Source organism: Callithrix jacchus, chromosome 10 (genome assembly GCF_049354715.1).
Source record: "Callithrix jacchus isolate 240 chromosome 10, calJac240_pri, whole genome shotgun sequence".
NCBI classification, from domain to species: Eukaryota; Metazoa; Chordata; class Mammalia; order Primates; family Cebidae; genus Callithrix; species Callithrix jacchus.
Genome location: NC_133511.1, coordinates 59,684,172 through 59,696,389, shown reverse-complemented (window position 1 = coordinate 59,696,389; position 12,218 = coordinate 59,684,172). Strand labels below are relative to the sequence as shown.

The 12,218-nt window shown below is 37.2% G+C and overlaps 1 protein-coding gene across 4 annotated transcripts in view; it reads right to left on the bottom strand.

The window, feature by feature from the left end:
- Window positions 1–12,218, bottom strand: part of TENM4 (teneurin transmembrane protein 4) — a 3,204,727-nt gene that overhangs the window by 2,237,437 nt on the left and 955,072 nt on the right. The gene's annotated exons all lie outside the window — the stretch shown is intronic.

Below are 12,218 nucleotides of genomic sequence, written 5' to 3'. Positions count from 1 at the left end.
TAGTAACCAATACACATGAAAGGTAGAATATACTATAGAACAACGAATTCAGAAATCATAAAGAAATGTTTATAGTCTATATAGGACCATCATTTTTTATCTTTGCTATATCAAACTCTACTAGTCTTTTTTTTTTTCAAGAAGATAGTTAATGCATGCAAAAGTTATTCCCTAGCATAAAGCCCTGTCTTCAGTGCCATCCAATCCAAGTGAGAAAAAGAAGGAGGGGTGGGTTAGAGGAAAGAGTGTTAATAAGGAGAAAACCAGCATATTCCTGCCCCATTTTCTATAAGCTGATATTGGTCAAACTTTGGAAATGATATCTTAAAGTTGTAGATTCTGGTACTCACTCAATTCTTGATTAAAACCTAACATTTTAAGTATCTAAATGTCTTTTTACCAACTGCACTAAGTTCTGTAATATTAGGGACACTATTTAACCACCTCAGCATGCCTGGTAAGAAAGCAGGTACTGGCTTGTCCCTTCTTGGGAGATTTTTTTTTTTTTTTCCATTCTGAATCTCAACACAATTTTCATCACTCCTCTACCTTAAATTTGCTAGCATTAAAATAAAGTATAGCATCTGTGCAAAATGGCTATTTATAAGATTCATACCCTTCTTCTTAATGTCACTTCACTGGATATAACAATATGCTTCTGTTTCTTTTTTAAAAAATATGTTGAGAATAATAGTAACAGCAACCATGTATTAAGTGCTTACCTGATCCAGGTGTCACGTTGAGAGTGTTTGCATATCCATTTAATCCTCACATAAGTTCTCTGGGGTACTATGATCATTCTCATTTAACAGCTGGGGAATCAGGTAAAGGGATGAGTAACTGTCCCATGATTTTACAGCTATTCCTAATAGGCTGGGATTTAGCCCAATATCACCAGATGTCAAAGACCCTTCTTTTAACCAGTGATTCCCAAATTTCTGTCCCTTTGAACGTTAATTCCTTAGGTTGCTCCACAAAAAACTAAGTGATCTAGGACCAAATAAATTTAATAAACACTGCATATTATGTTTTTTCCTCGGAGATTTAAAATGCATATTGTGGCAATAAAAGTTCTGAAAAAGGCATACAGTCAAGAAACCAGCTTAATTTTGATTAGCTATAAATTTTCCTACCTTATTTGAGCATGGAAACTCATATATTCTCTGTAAATTATCTTATACATCACCACTTTGGAAAATATTACCGTACTTTTTTCTCTTGAGATAATAAGTCCCATTGTCTACTTTTTAAAAATCTGCACGTAAGACTTGCTTAATTACTTACTCTACCTTTTAAAGCCTATCTTAATGGAAGTGGTGCCACCCATTTTTGACCAGAAAGCTCCTATACATAGAGGAATAAAGTTGTAACTAAACAATAATCTTCTCTCTTTATATTCCTCCCTTTCATTATTATCTCCTCTCCTTCCCCTGTCTTAGACCTTACTAATTTTGACTGGATCTTGAAGTTATAGGTAAGACACAGTCTGCACCAGAAGGCCTGATTTTATTTTGGTGATGAGAAACACACTACCCTTCAGGCTGAATGAGAAAGTTGTCTCCTATAGTACTATTGTACATAGCTCGGAATGGTATGTGGCTTTTTTTTTTTTTTTTTTTTTTTGAGACAGAATTTTGCTCTTGTTGCCCAGGCTGGAGTGCAATACTGCAATCTTGGCTCTCTGCAACCTCTGCCTCCTGGGTTTAAGCGATTCTCCTGCCTCAGCCTCCCCAGTAGCTGGGATTACAAGCATGTGCCACCATGCCTGGCTAATTTTTTGTATTTTTTTAGTAGAGATGGGGTTTCTCCATGTTGGTCAGGCTGATCTCAAACTCCCGACTTCAGGTGATCTGCCCACCTCGGCCTCCCAAAGTGCTGGGATTACAGGCATGAGCCACCACCCCCGGCCTGGGATGTGACTTTTAATTCAGCTCTTGAACACGTCAGTACCTGCTACAATGAAACGTATAGAATGATAACAAGGAGCACGACATCACAAAATTCACAGAATTCCTGGAGGCAGGAAATCAACATAAATTTTACCCTCTCACATATATTAATTGCTCTGGCAGCTCAAACCTCTATTTCTTCAAAGGGTATTTATAAATTAAAATTAAAGCTCCTCACATTGGCCTTTGAGATGGTTAGCAGTATGCGACCTATCAACTGCTGTGGCTTTACTTTCTTTTCCAATTCAAATATTTTCATTCTCTTTCACACATGCAGCAAGAATATAGAAAGAACATAGATTCTAAGGACAGACAGAATACCATTTAGCAAAAAAGCAACCAGTACCAAGTTAATTTGCTGTCTTGTGCCTCATTTTTCCCATCTGTAGCCTAAACAAAAATTAACATTCATAATTGTTATCATTGTGAAATCACCTGGCACCTAATTAGTGTTTAGTCAATGTTAGCATTCCTTTCAATGTCAAAACCTTTATTTGTGCCCTTCCTGCTATCTTAACCATAATTTGCTAAGATTCTTTCTGAAAGTTTAACATTGTTATGAGCTTATTTATAAAGCTTGCCTTTAAAGCCAAACAGATTAAAACAATAGAAAGGATAAAGAATTTGCAATCAGACAAACCTAGACCTGAACGCTTCCCATCTCCATTTCTTAACTAAGTGACCGTAAGGAAGTTATTTAACCTCCCAAAAGTTCAGTTTTCTTATTTCTAAAGTTGGGGGTACAACATCTGCATCATGAGGTTACATCAGGCATTGAGTGGAATAGCAAACAAAGAAATGTCTAGTATTGTGCTACTGTTAATCTCTATCATTTTGTGCAGCATTCAACCATAGCATTATTTCTTGACAAATGAAGTGACTGGATAAGAAAATGTTTCTTCCAGTTAATGCTAGAGATTAAACTTTCAGAAAGAATCTTAGCAAATACAGGGGTATTCTACAAGTTGATGAGATTTACTAGAATTGATTTTAGCTTTTCCATGTGGCTTTGGGGAGTACTGCAGTCAGGAGGCACAGAGGAATGTGCAAATCAAAACAGAGGAAGATTCTAGGCTTCCAGGGTTCATGCAACCCAATCATCAAACTCATATTCCCAGAGCAAGGCTACTTATCCCTGATGAGTTTGGCCAAGGAACAAAGAATTCATGAGCTATCCATGCCACAGAATTAGAGACTGAAGCCTGGAATTAAATCAAAGATGGTATTTTGCCCTTCTCCTTTGTAGTGAAACTATGTACTTGTATAACATCTTGTTTCTTCCAAATTTCAAAATGCATTTCTGAGAGTAGGGACATGGGAAGAACCTCTTCACTCAACGGATGAGTTACTGCACCTGGTGCTTCAGTTTTTCTACTTGCTGCTAAAGCTTCACCTTTTCAATCCATCCAGCAAGTATCATTCTAGATTTACCTTCTTCCATTTCTTCATTGTGACGTTCCAGAACTGATTTACATCACACCAATACTGATTGGCCTAGATTCCAAAACCAAATATAATGACCCCAATGTTTTTATTAGCATATTTTCTAATTATGTCAACATTCAGAAGAACTGTAATTGCTCCTCTTCTAAGTTTCTATTCTAAAAATAATAAAAGAGCTTACTGATGCTCTTTAATAGAATATTTTTTATTATTTTTTAGAATAGAAACTTACTCTATTCCAAACTGTGAACAACTGCTTAAGTAAAAACAATATAGGCAGAATTCCCGTATAATCTATTATTTTCTCGTGACTTACTTTTAAAAATAGCTGAATTGAAATATAGTTTACATGTCATACAATTCATCTCTTAAAAATGTACAATTGGTTTCAGTATATTTGTAGAGCTGTGCAACCACCACCACAGTCCATTTTAGAATGTTTTTATCATCTGAGAAAGAAAATCCCTACCCATTAGCAGTTACTCTATTGTCCTCCTCCCAACTAGACAACCACTAACCTACTTTAATTCTCTACGGCTTTGCATATTCTGAATATTTCATGTAAATGGAAACACACAATTTGTGGTCTTTTAGAACTAGCTTCTTTGACTAAGCATAAGGTTCATTCATGTTTTAACATGTACCCATACTATATTGTCTTTTTGCCATCAAATACGATCCTATTGCATAGATACACCACTCTTTAATTTTCCATTCATTCGTCAGTTCCTGTACATTTGTTTCCATTTAATGATCTGATGAATAACATGTACAGGTTGATCCAGTGGATATGTTTAATAATTGGGGGAGATGTCAAACAATTTCTGAATTGACTTTTGCAAACAAATGCCTCATTTGAAGTACAAAAGAAAGTTAACTTTGTAAGCTTAATAAATTATGATATCCATTATTATTAGCAAAAGACGAACCAGAGGGACTGACAACAGTTTACAGAAACAGTTAATGAAAAGTCCACAGTCAAGATCTATTTATTTATTTATTTATTTATTTATTTATTTATTTATTTATTTTACCTCTAGAGCTCTGTTCTTCCTCCTATAACTTTCTGAATCAAGCATATTGCAATGTGTGATGATGTTGCTTAGGTCATTTCACGTTAGTTTGTTTCAAGCCTTATTGAAACTGAGTAGGAGGACCCAGACTGATATACAAAGCAATTTGTAAAAGAGAGGACAGGATAGGAAAGTTCCAAGTTCTGTGATAATAAACTAAAATGGTATTTCTCCAATTTCTAAGAAAATAAACCCTCCCAGATATAGTGAATAAACCTAAATTAGTAAGTCTTTGTGATGGATTGAAATGCTTACCTGTGGTGATTATTATAGAACTTTGAGATTTTGAGAGACAGCATGAATATTCGAGGTCAGGTGAAATCATTATCAAGCTTTAGTGTATATGAATACTATCTGGACTTGCTTGTTAGAACTGTATATTCCTGGAACCTGTGACATGCATCCCCTAGAGATTCTGACCCAGTATGGGTGGTGGGAGGCCACAGAAGCTGCACTTTAAACAAGTACATGGGGATTGTTTAAAGCAGAGGTTCCATAGATAATATTTTTTTGGTAATACTGGTAAGATGGACTGAGCTCTGAAATTAAATAGGTGAAATTTAAATCCTTGCCTACCCCTTGGCTTTGAAACCCTGGCCAGTTTCATAGAATAGATGGACAAATTTTCAGTTTCACTAACAACAGTCACTTCACAGAGCTCCTGTGAAGATTCAGTGATAAAACACATTAAATATATGTAAAGGATCTGGCTTTAGCGACTGTTGATTTTCTTCCTGCTTCCATAAACCAGAGTCTAAGGGACTGGTAAAAATATGGTTTATACAAGTGTGCAAAATAATTGTTGCTTTGTTTTACCTTCTTTCCTTGAGGCCAGCCTCACCTCTTCTCTTAATTTCCTCATTGTGAGCAACCTGCCTCAGCCCAAGAGAAATATGAAAACACTCTCATTTAGGTGAACTAGCTGCAGCTGCAAACCTGATGGCAGGAACCAGGTACTATATACACCCAATGTTGATTAGCATCACTGCAACTCATTATTCTGATCAGCCAGAAGCAATTTACAATCATCTTTAAGCAAGTACGGATCATTTTCATAATTGACTTGCAGGAGCTTTGACACAACAACTTGTTGTAGCTGTCAATCACTGTCAAAAGATAGAGGAAGAGGCGGCCCTTCTGGAGAGAAAAGAAAAGGCATAGGGCCTGTCCACAGTGGACTGCGGCCAGACATGAGCCTCAATGCGGAACAGTGTGGTTATACATCTTTTTCCAAGTTCCTATTTTTCAGGCTTTAGAGAATAATCTCTTCTAGATGGAGAAAAGGACCAGAGAGAAGGCGGGACTCAGTGATACTGTTCCCTGGTTTAAAGAAACATGCAATAAGAATGACAGGTTTGAGTTATACTTTTCTGAGCCTCAGATTTTAATATTTGTTCAGTTTTCTCCTCTATAACATCTCTTAGTTTTGCTAGCTATGATACAAAAAATAATTGTTGGGGAAAATAATTCATTCTTTGAAAGAATTATGCATTTTAGATGACTCCAGAGATGATATATGGCAGATAGATAGACAGACAGATATGGCTTAAATATTTTCTGAAATAAATAGAAATAATAATGTTTAAAATTTGTGTACTTAATTAATATTTATTTGTATAATTGTGAAAGTGAGCACAGTCTAATTTTTGAATCTATAATACCTAAGAAAGCGTGGCATGTGAGAATACAGTACTTATTGGGTACCATGCTCATTACCTGGGTGTTGAAATAATCTGTACACCAAACTCCTGCAACACACAATTTACCCATGGAACAAATCTGCACACATACCCCTTGAACTTAAAAGTTGGAAAACATAAAAAAAATTATCCTCCTTCAATGACACATCACTTATCATGCAAACTCTCATCTCTCTCTTCAGTATCTAAAGCCACTGAACAAATGCTCTATATAAATGATCTGCTTTTCCACCTTTCATTAATTTAAAGCTGGTTTCACCTCCCTTATTGATACGGTTTGGCTGTGTCCCTACCCAAATTTCATTTGAATTGTAGTTCCCATAATCCCCACATTGTCATGGGAGGTAACTGAATCATGAGGACTTTACCTCTATGTTCTTCTCCTGACAGTGAGTTAGTTTTCATGTGATCTGATGATTTTATAAAGGGCTTTCCCCTTCTTCACTCTGCACTTCTTGCTGCCACCATGTGATGGGTTTGCTTCCCTTCCTGACACAATTGTAAGTTTCTTGAGACTTCCCCAGCCCTGCAGAACTGTGAATCAATCAAATCTCTTTACTTTATAAATTACTCAGTCTCGGGTATGTGTTTTTCGGCAGCATGTGAATGAACAAATACACTTATCAACTACCTAATATTGGAAAATAGAATAAAATGTTTGTTGTTGCTTTTATATTTTACTTGGCTTCTTTGTATATTAATTATTGTTGACAACTCTCTCTTTTTAGCTTCCATGGTGTTACTGTTGGTTTCTCTCCTTCCTACTTTTCAGTCTTATATGCATGCTCATATTCATTTACTCAGCCACCATACATTGCTACAACACAGGGTTTTGTCCACTTCTCATTCTCTGTTTTTCCTACAGAGTCAAAATTATATACTTGAAGTCAATAGAATCCTCCTCCAGATGAGTTTGTATATCCAATACAGAATTCACCTAAGAGCTCTAGGCCTCCATCTAGTTTCTGTAACTTGGCACAACTACCTGTTCTATCTCAGCCAATCACAAACTTAAGGGCATTTTGTGGCATCTTCATTTGATCTCCAAATCTAATCCATCACTGCTATGGTCTAAATTATCATAACACCCCAAAATTCATATGTTGAAGTCCTAACCCCCAAGGTGATAGAATTAGGAGGTGAGGCCAAGTTTCTGTCTACGAATCAGGAGGCACACTCTCACCAGACACTAAATCTCTCATCTCCCTGATTTTGAACTGCTTAGCCTCCAGAACTGTCAGAAATAATTTTTTGCTCTTTATTATGGTATTTTGTTACAGCAGCCCAACTAACTGAGACAATTACCAATGCTTCTCATCTTTACCTCCAAATATATCTCAAATCTATCATCTTTCTTTTACCTTTTCTACTGTTTCTCTAGTTCAAGCTGTTATTTCTCATTTGGGCCTCTGGGATAGATTCCTAATTAATGCTCCTGTCCACTTTGCCATCTTTCAATCTATTTCCACAGAATTGTAGCCAGAACAACTTTTTAAAGATAAAAACCATATCATTCTTTTATTTAGACATAAGACTTTCTGCTGTTCTTTGGATACAAACCAAAATCCTCAAGATGATTAACAAGGTCCTCCATGATCCGGCCCTGACTCCATTAACCTTGTTCAAAACTATGATCTCACTTGCTCTCTGAACTCTGACCACACTAACCTTCTTTCAGTCCTTAGACTCTGGTCTCTTCACCTCTACAATCAGATCTTTGCACATCTTTTTCCTGCCTGGAATTTTCTTTCTAGTCCTCCACTTGTAGTTAATGTGTATAATCCATCAAATCTCCTCTTAAATACAATGTGTGCAGGCTTAACTTCCCTCACCCCTAGACTACTATGGCACATCTTCCCTGTGTGGAATTCACCACAGTATATTAATAAATTGTGTATATATATATATATATATATATATATATATATGTTGTGTGTATATATATATATGTTGTATATATATGTGTTGTATATATATATATGTTGTGTGTGTATATATATATAATTTTTTTTTTTTTGAGTTGGAGTTTCGCTCTTGTTACCCAGGCTGGAGTGCAATGGCGTGATCTCGGCTCACTGCAACCTCCGCCTCCTGGGTTCAGGTAATTCTCCTGCCTCAGCCTCCTGAGTAGCTGGGATTACAGGCACGCGCCACCATGCCCAGCTAATTTTTTTGTGTTTTTAGTAGAGATGGGGTTTCACCATGTTGACCAGGATGGTCTCGATCTCTTGACCTCGTGATCCACCCGCCTCGGCCTCCCTAAATGCTGGGATTACAGGCGTGAGCCACCGCGCCCCACCAAGTTGTATATATTTTTGTGTGTGGTTAATTGGTTGATAACTACTTACACATGCAGACTTTGAACTGCTTTCACAGACCCTATTTTAGCTCAGCCTATTGAGCAAATAGGAGACATGTAAGAATTTTTTTTTGATAAATGACAGAAAATATTTGAATAAAATGTTTTATGGGTTTGATGTTTGCTATAATGGTTGATTCCTTTATAGTTTCTGTCTGCTGTCACAAATTACTTTTAGTTTTTGGATGAATTAGAAGATATTTTATGAACTCTATGTACATCAGCAGAAAATAAATGACATATTAAAACTGAGTCAATCTGAAGAAAGTTGAATAAGAAAGGATTTACACAGTGGTGAGATGGGTATAGAGAAATCAGTAGAGATAGTAATAGCAGTGAGAGTGGATGGGAGATCACTTTCTTCCCTCCTGTCAGTTTACTAACTGTGATCTTCATTTACTAAGCCCAATCAGAAGCCAGAGAAAAAGAGAGCCTGTTATTACAAGCTGTACAGAGCAGTTTCCATGGGCAAAAAGAAGGATGGAGAGAATGGATTTTAAGGAACAAAAATAAGAATTTCCAGTACACTGTGCAAAACTGATGACACCTAGAAGGACAGTCATTTGTTTGCTTCTTTATTCATTTTTATTTATTTAGTAAAAGCCTGAAGTTGCCTTTTGTTTATTCTGCAGTAGGTTATGTTTTCCTGTGTGGAGTCTGGCTTCCAAAAGCACATGCAAAAAACTGAAAAAAGATGTTAAAGAACCTATCTTTCAGAGTAGGTACAGCCATGTGAATAAGATATCTGTCTGGCCTTGTTTTCTCTATTCTTCCATATTCATTATGGAACTGAAAGATTCAGATGTTTCTCTGTAATCACCTTGCTTGTCAGGGAATGCTCCCTCTCCTCATCACAGCACTGAGGAAACAACTTCAGCAAGGAGAATGAGAGAAATTGTTTTTCTCTCTCCTTTACTCTCATACCTTAGATAAATTTGTTTTTCTAATGTGTACCAGGTATTTTTCAAAATATTTCTATCCTTAGTTTTTTGATCCTTTCTTGTTTCATCTTGAAAGTTAAAAGGCAAAGCGAGTAATAAAAACAGGAAGCACTTAATACAACCCTTCATTTTCTTTAAAGTCTGAATGGCTCACTAGCAGCTTTAGGAAAAATTCACAATGTTTCTGCATGATCCTTCTATAAAATTCATTTTTAAGACTGGTAATAAAATCCATATATATTTCTTCACACAGTTTGCCTTAAATTGTGCCCCATTGATGCTGATCTCCATACAAGAAAAAACTCCAATTAAGAATTTTGGAGGAAAAGCTCCACAACATTGGTCTGGGCAATGATTTTTTGGATTTGATTCCAAAATCTCAGGAAACAAAAATTAAAATAGACAAATAGTATTCCATCAAACTGAAAAGTTTCTGCACAAGAAAGAAAACAATGAACAGAGTCAACCTATAGACTGGAAGAAAATATTTGCAAGTCAGGTATTTGATAAGATGGTAATATCCAAAATATATAAGAAACCAAGACAACCTAATAGCATAAAAACAAATAACAGAATTTTTAAATGGGGAAAAATCTTGAATGGACATTTCTCAAAAGAAGACATGCAGAGATATATGACAAAGTGTTCAACATCACTAATCATTAGACAAATGCAAATTAAATGAGATACTGCCTCACACCTATCAGAATGGCTATTATCAGAAAGATAAAAGTGTTGGAGAGTACATGGAGAAAAAGGAATCCTTGGACACTGTTGGGGGGAATATAAATTGATACAGCCCTTATGGAAAACTGTACAGAGGTTCCTCAAAAGCTAAGTCTAGGCCTACCATTGGATCCAGAAATCCTACTACTGGCTGTATACCCAAAGCATCTGACATGGTTTGGTTTGGTGTCTCCAGCCAAATCTCATCCTGTGGCTCCCATGGTTCCATGTGTTGTGGAAGGGACCCGGTGGGAGATGATTGAATCACAGGGGTCTTTTCCATAGGGTTCTCCTGATGGTTAGTGGGTCTCATGAGATATGATGGTTTTGAAACAGGAGCTCCTCTGCACATGCTCTCTCTTTGCCTGCTGCCATCTATGTAAGACGTGGCTTGCTTCTCCTTGCCTTCCACCATGATTGTGAGGCCTCCCCACCTACATGGAACTGTGAGTTCTCCATTGAATCTCTTTTTTTTTTGTTAATAATTTTTCTTTTTTATTATTATACTTTAAGTTCTGTGGTACATGTGAGGAAGGAGACCCTTAATCCTTCTCAGCTTCTAAGGCAATTTTCCCTTCAGCCTTCTAAATTGCATCGCAAAAGGAGAAGTTAGAAGTCAGCCCGAGGAGGGACTGGTTGATGCCACTGGCCAGGTTATGGATAAGACCCCTACTGCTAACCACAATCCCATCTATAGATCATGGATATGGAGGAATCTTTCCGGAAGGCATTGTTTTTACTTAAACACAATCAGATCCATCAGATCCCCACCCCATGCCTACTTCGTGGATCAAGACCCTTTCACATGTAATTTCTAGAGCTTTAAGCTCAAGATCATTTTACATGCAATTTCTAGAGCTGTAAGCCTTTAAAAGGGCAAAGATTTTCTTTGTTGGGGAGCTTGGTTATTGGGGCATTTAGGCCTACTGCAGCTCCCAGCTGAATAAATCACCATTTCCTTCCCAGTTCAGTGTTCGAGGGGTTTGTCTGCAGTCTTTCCTACTTCACATGTGCAGAACGTGCAGGTTTGTTACATAGGTATACACGTGCCATGGTGGTTTGCTACATCCATCCCCCAGTCATCTACATTAGGTATTTCTCCTGTTAGCCCTCCCCAATAACCCCACCTTCTTGTATCCCCCCCCTAGCCCCCCACCTCCCAACAAGCCCTGGTGTGTGATGTTCCCCTCTCTGTTTCCATGTGTTCACATTGTTCAACACCCACTTATGAGTGAGAACAGGTGGTATTTGTAAATCTCTTTCTTTTGTAAATTGCCCAGTCTCAGGTATGTCTTTATAGGCAGTGTGAAAACAGACTAATACAGTGAATTGGTACTAAGAGTGTGGCATTGCTAAAAAGATACCTAAAAATGTAGAAGCAACTTTGGAACTAGGTAGCAGGCAGAGGTTGGAATAGTTTGGAGGGCTCAGAAGAAGACAGGAAAATGTGGGAAAGTATGGAACTTTCTAGAGTCTTATTGAATGGCTTGGACAAAAATGCTGACAATAATATGATCAATAAAGTCCAGGCTGAGGTGGTCTCAGATGGAGATGAGGAACTTGTTGGGAGCTGGAGCAAAGGTAACTTGTTATGTTTTAGGAAAGAGTCTGGCCACATTTTGGCCCTTCCCTAGAGATCTGATACTTTGAACTTAAGAGTGATGATTTAGGGTATCTGGTGGAAGAAATTTCTAAGCAGCAAAGCATTCAAGAGGTGACTTGGGTGCTGTTAAAGCATTCCGTTTTAAAAAGGAAACACAACATAAAAGTTTGGAAATTTTGTAGCCTAACAATGCAATCAAAAAGAAAATTCTATTTCCTGAGGAAAAATTCAAGCCAGCTGCAGAAATTTGCATAAGTAATGAGGAGTCAAATGGTAATCACCAAGACAATAGGGAAAATGTCTTCAGGGGATGTCAGAAGCATTTGTGGTAGTCCCTCCCATCACAGGCCTAGAGGACTGGGAGGAAAAAGTGATTTCATGGGTCAGGCCCAAGGTCCCTGTGCTGTGTTTGGCCTAGGAACTT